The sequence below is a fragment of the Apium graveolens genome, chromosome 9, assembly GCF_009905375.1.
Source record: "Apium graveolens cultivar Ventura chromosome 9, ASM990537v1, whole genome shotgun sequence".
Taxonomy (NCBI): Eukaryota; Viridiplantae; Streptophyta; class Magnoliopsida; order Apiales; family Apiaceae; genus Apium; species Apium graveolens.
Genome location: NC_133655.1, coordinates 226,822,011 through 226,828,010, shown reverse-complemented (window position 1 = coordinate 226,828,010; position 6,000 = coordinate 226,822,011).

The following is a 6,000-nucleotide window of genomic DNA, read 5'->3' as shown; positions in this document are numbered from 1 at the left end:
ATTTCAGATATTCGAATATCAAGGTATCACAACTGATTGAACCTCTGTTATTCATAATGAATACATGAAGATAATATACACATAAATTTACATTCTGAAATGTTCTCACTTGACACTATCTTTTACTAGCCTTGTGTCCTAATCCTTCATAAGCATAATAAAGTCAAGTCCTAACTTCTTGAAGCGGCTAAACTTCATGCTCACATAGGTAGCTCTTTTATTCTTGCACCTGCATATGCAATTTTTCAAAAGAACTATTAAGAAGATAAACTTCAACCTCCTCAACTTGCAGGTCTGAACACCTAGGATGATACTATTAATGTGTTCCAATCTCTAAATGTTAAGCGTTCCGCATTGAATTCAACATCTAATGTCATATTAGATGGGAATTGGGTATCTCAACATGAGAAATTTTAGATGGACTTTAATCCCACCCCTACAACCGATTTGTATACAAGATCTCTTCTCAACCCTTTGGTCAAATGATCGGCTAAATTATGTTGAGTTCTTATAAACTCCACTGATATAACACCATGCATGATAAGCTCTCGAATCATGTTGTGTCTAACACCTAAGTGTCTAGACTTGCCTTTGTACACTTCTCTATAAGCATTAGTCAAGGCAGACTCACTATCACATCTGATAGATATGGGAGATATCGGTTTATGCCATAATGGAATTTCATAAATCAGATTTCTTAGCCATTCAGCTTCATTACCAGCAGTTGATAATGCTACAAACTCAGATTCCATTGTTGAGTTAGTAATGCAACTCTGTTTTTTTTATGCCCAAGAAATAGCACCTCCCCCAAGAAGGAATACCCAACCACTTGTGGAAGAATGATCTTCTTTATCACAAATCCAACTTACATCCGAATGACCTTCAAGAACCGAAGGAAATCCGGTATAAGTCAAACCATAATCCATGGTTCCTTTTAAGTACTTGAACACTCGGCTTAAAGCTTGCCAATGATGTGAACTTGGTTTGCTAGTAAACCTACTAAGCTTACCAACAGCATAGGCTATATATGGCCTAGTGCTTATCATGGCATACATGAGGCTACCAATCGCTCTTGAGAATTCAAGTTGAGATACTACAACTCCTTTACTAGATACTAGCTTAAGACTAGGATCAATAGGAGTGCTAACTGGAGAACAATTATTAAAGTTAAATATTTTCAGAATCTTCTCAATATAATGAGATTGAGAAATTGAAATACTATTTTTCGTACGCTTGATCTTTATACCAAGAATCACCTCAGCCTCTCCCAAGTCTTTCATGTCAAAATTAGATGACAAAAATTTCTTGGTTTTATCCACTTGATTTTGGTCAGTACCAAAAATTAACATATCATCTACGTATAAGCAAATTATAACTCCTTTACCAGAAGCATCAAACTTGCTATATACACATTTGTCTGCTTGGTTAAGAAGAAAACCATTAGACAAAACCACACTATCAAATTTCTGATGCCAATCTTTTGATGCTTGTTTAAGACCATACAAAGATTTCTTCAATTTACACACCTTGTGCTCACTACCAGGCATAACAAACCCTTCCGGTTGTTTCATATAAATCTCCTCATCTAATTCACCATTTAAGAATGCAGTTTTTACATCCATCTGATAAATTACAAGGTTGTGTATAGATGCAAGTGCTATCAACAACCTGATAGTAGAAATCCTAGCAACAGGAGCATAAGTATCAAAGTAATCAATCCCTTCTTTTTGTCTAAAGCCTTGTATAACCAATCTGGCTTTAAATTTGTCTATGGTACCGTCCACTTTCATTTTTCTTTTGAAGATCCATCTGTTTCCTAATGCTTTACAGCCAGGAGGTAGATCACTCAATTCCTATGTGTTATTATTCATGATAGAATCCATCTCATCCTGAATAGCTTCTTTCCAGAATGCAACATCCCCTGATGTCATTGCTTCATTAAATGTTTTTGGATCCTCCTCAATAATAAAACAATATTGGTACTCAGACTCAATCTCAACCTCATCTTTTGAACCTTCAACCAAATAAAGTTGAAAATCAGGTCCAAATGATTTGTTTTTTCTAGCTCTAAAGTTTCTCCTTGGTTCAGAAGGTCCATGAACATCTTCAGTTTGAACCGGGTTCCTACTGAAAGAATTCTGAATCATGTCTCTTGGTCTAGGTATAGATGTAAATCAATTTTCATCAAAGTCGGCATCTCTTGACTCGATAATCGTATTCACAGATACATAATCATTAGATTCTAATACATATAACCTATATGCAATGGAATGCTCAGCATACCCACAAAAATACAATCTAAACCTCTTTCACCCAAGTTTCTCCTTTTGGGTTCAGTGAGCCTTACAACTGCTCTACATCCCCAAACTCTCAGAAAACTCAATTTTGGTGGCTCTTTATACCAAAGTTCATAAGGGGTAAATTTATTCCTCTTAGTAGGAATCCTATTTAATAAATAACAGGCTGTTAACATAGCCTCACTCCAAAAACCTTCATTCAAACCCGAATAGGATAACATGGAATTAACCATCTCTTTCAAAGTCCTATTCTTCCTTTCTGCCACACCATTTTGTTGTGGTGTATAAGGAGCAGTGGTTTGATGTATTATACCAGTAGATTGAAAGTATACTGGATCATAATACTCACCTCCTCTATCAGTACGCAGATTTTTAATCATAGTACTTTTATGTAGTTCTACTTCTTCTTTATAGATTTTAAATTTATCAAGAGCTTCATCATTAGTATTCAACAAATAAACATAGCAATTTCTAGATGCATCGTCAATAAATGTAATGACATATTTTTTATTTCCCAACGAAGGTGTAGCATGAAAATCACATAAATCGCTTTGTATCAGTTCCAACACTTCAGATATTCTGTTTACGTCCTTGAAAGGCTTTCTGGTTATCTTAGTTAACATACATATTTTACATTTCTCATTGTTTATATCAATAGCTGGTGTGAGACTCATTTTAGACATATCCTTTATTCTTTTATAATGTACATGTCCCAGTCTAGCATGTCACAATTTAGATTTATTCGAATTATTGGTAGCACTATTAGAAGCCATACAAGCAGATTCATCATCAAATGAGACATTAACATTCAACATAAACATGCCATTATATAAATAACCAAAGCCAACAAAAGTACCATGCTTTGACAAGATATACTTGTCACTTTCATACACTTGTTTGTAACCACAATTATTCAATACAACACCAGACAAGTGATTCTTTCGAATTTTAGGAACATACAACACATTATTTAATAATACATATTTTCCAGAAGTAAAAACAAGCTTTACATTTCCTAGTCCTTTGATTAGTTCAGTTGCAACATTTCCCATCTTTAACATAGATCCATCTTCAATTGGTTGAAAATCTTCAAACCAACGAAGATCTTTACACACATGACTTGTTGCTCCAGAATCAATCCACCATGCAACATTATCATCCTGCACATAAAATGTCTCAGATATTAGTGACACATAATTCTGCCCAGAATTATAATTTTGTACTAAAATCTGACCTTGTTGCTTTTCTGGATCCTTAGATCCACTTGGACCAGCGTTATGCTTGCCTTTACCAACCCGACAATCCTTCTTGAAATGACCAGGTTTGCCACACTTCCAACATGCCAATTTTGGTTTCTTGTTGGAAGAGGTATTGTTATTTCCTTTAAACTTCCTCTTCTTACCATTGTCTTTGTTAGAATTCTTAGAAGATTCACCATCTTCAACTATATTTACAAAAGAGTTACCGACTTGATTCTTTCCATTAGGATTATTCTCATTTTCTTGAGCCCTTAAAGCCTCTTCAATTCTGAAGTGACTTCCAAGTTCAACCAAAGTCATCTCTTCCTTATTATGTTTTAGGGTGTGTTTGAAATTTTTCCACGAGGGTGTCAGTTTATCTATAACACTAGAAACCGAAATGGATTCATCCATTTTCATGTCGTGTTGAACAAACTGTCCCAAAATCCTTAACAGTTCATTATACTGTTCCATGACCGGTCTAGTATCAACCATTTTATAGTTAATAAAATTACTAACCAGAAACTTTTTGCTAGAAGCATCTTCAGCCATGTACTTGGATTCAAGGGAATCCCACAATTCTTTTGCAGACTCAACATTTTGGTATATATCAAAAAGAGAATCAGACATACCGTTCAAGATGTGACCCCGACAGATGTAGTCATCATTCTCCCATTTGCAGCGTCTTCTAGTCTGTTCTACAGTTTCCTCCTCAATCATTTCTGGCATTGGAGTACTCAAAACGTACACAACTTTTAATGTGGTTAACAGGAAATGCATCTTCTTTTGCCATCTTCTAAAGTCATGTCCCTCAAACTTGTCTAGTTTTGTAAACTTGCTAGTTATGTCTTTTACAGATTCGTTGTTCGCCATCTTCAGAAAACAAACTTGTTTCAATCTTTGTTGTAGAAAAATGGAGGATAACTTGGATTATTCTGAAGTCTTGACAAACAATTTCAGATAGATAAAATAAAAAGGTTGGTTGTTGAATTTACACAAAATACATCATTCTCTGTTCTTATATTTTGATTTTATCCGGTTGAAAAGTTTGGATAACTACCAAATTGTTTCAATCTGAAATTGTTTGTCAAGACTTCAGAATAATCCAAGTTATCCTCCATTTTTCTATAACAGGTCATCTGGTTGTCTTTAGAAAAAAGAAAATATTGGAGTTGGATTAGAAACAAATGAGAAAGATGAGGCTACAAAGTGTTTTTGACAGGGTGCACGCTCGGGGGGTAAGGTCACCTCTCATTAGTTATGTGGTGTTACATATTGCCACATGAGTAAGATATATGGCTTTTCCTAAAAATCATAGAGATGCTCAAGGTCAGGAAAACATCCATGTTTAAGAAAATGCTCAACTTCAAGAAAATGTCTCTGAGAGTGAGATACCCTTTATCAGATACCACTTCGTGAGATGCCTCGATGAGAGATGTTTCAACAAGAGATAGTTTCTGCATCCCTTGAACTTTGTCGAAGATAAAAACCTTCTAAGAATATTGATCTTTGATTTAGTTTTGTTACATAAAGATTCTGTAAAAGACCCTTGTCGAGGTAGATGCCCCTCTTATAGAGGATGCGCCTGCCAAGAATGATTTCTCTTGTTGAGGTAGATGCTCCTCTTACAGAAGACGCGCCCTCCAAGGATGATTTCTCTTGTCGAGGTGGATGCGTCTCTGATAGAGGACGCGCCCTCCAAGGATGATTTCCCTTGTCGAGGTTGATGCGTCACTAACAGAGGACACACCCTTCAAGAATGAATACCCTTATCGAGGTAGATGCGTCTCTGACAGAGGATGCGCCCTCCAAGAATGAATAACCTTGTCGAGGTGGATGCCTCTCTGACAAAGGACGCGCCCTCCAAGGATGATTTCCCTTGTCGAGGTGGATGCGTCTCTGACAGAGGACGCGCCCTCCAAGGATGATCCCTTGTCAAGGTGGATGTGACTCTGACAGAGGACGCGCCCTCCAAGGATGATTTCCCTTGTCGAGGTGGATGCGTCTCAGATAGTGGATGCTCCCTCCAAGGATGAATAACCTTGTCGAGGTGGATGCGCCTCTGACAGAGGATGCGCCCTCCAAGGATGAATACTCTTGTCGAGGTGGATGCGTCTCTGACAGAGGACACGCCCTCCAAGGATGATTTCCCTTATCGAGGTGAATGCGTCTCTGACAGAGGACGCGCCCTCCAAGGATGATTTCCCTTGTCCGGGTAGATGCGTCTCTGACAGAGGACGCGCCCTCCAAGGATGATTTCCCTTGTCGAGGTGGATGCGTCTCTGACAGAGGACGCGCCCTTCAAGAATGAATACCCTTGTCGAGGTGGATGCATCTCTGACAGAGGACGCACCCTCCAAGGATGATTTCCCTTGTCGAGGTGGATGTGTCTCTGACAGAGGACACGCCCTCCAAGGATGATTTCCCTTATCGAGGTGGATGCGTCTGTGACAGGGGACGCACCC